This window comes from Etheostoma spectabile, chromosome 22 (genome assembly GCF_008692095.1).
Source record: "Etheostoma spectabile isolate EspeVRDwgs_2016 chromosome 22, UIUC_Espe_1.0, whole genome shotgun sequence".
Classification (NCBI taxonomy): Eukaryota; Metazoa; Chordata; class Actinopteri; order Perciformes; family Percidae; genus Etheostoma; species Etheostoma spectabile.
The window spans coordinates 16,574,796-16,575,423 of record NC_045754.1 but is presented as its reverse complement, the minus strand read 5'-3'; positions in this window follow the sequence as shown (position 1 = coordinate 16,575,423).

Sequence of the window (628 nt, the reverse complement as noted above, 5' to 3'; positions counted from 1 at the left end):
GAACAGAGAAAAACTAGCCTCCATACACATTAGCGTATGCTGAGACGAATGCAATGTCAAACACATTTGATAGCTAAATAATCAAATTGGGAGGCCCTTGTTATTTCCAACCCTTTAAATAGCACACCTTGTTAGTGGAAGACTTTCCCAGGTACTAAGAAGTATGACTGAAAGCCCCATGCACACACACACTCTCGCATGCACGCACGCATACACGCATACACACACGCACACACACACACACACATATGACCTCTCATGTAAATCTATGCACACTCATCAGATTCATTAATCTGAAGACATATCCCACAATGCACATTGCAGTATAAACAACCATAAATCAACAGCTGCTTCACCACCACCACATACAAACATCACTTCCTATAGATACCATAGGCCATATTTAACAGAAACAGAGACAGAACTAGTATCCTTAGTTTAATTTTCCTTTCCTTTTTTTTTCTTCTTTTTTTTCTCGGTTGCATATAACACAACAAGGCTTTGCATGCAATTCTCAGCTCTGCCCAAGGGCACCGCCACATCAGCCAATTAACGAACCACTGTGGACTTATAGTGCAAAAACCAAAAGTAGGTGGTCAAAGAGGTCACCACTGACACAAACACACAC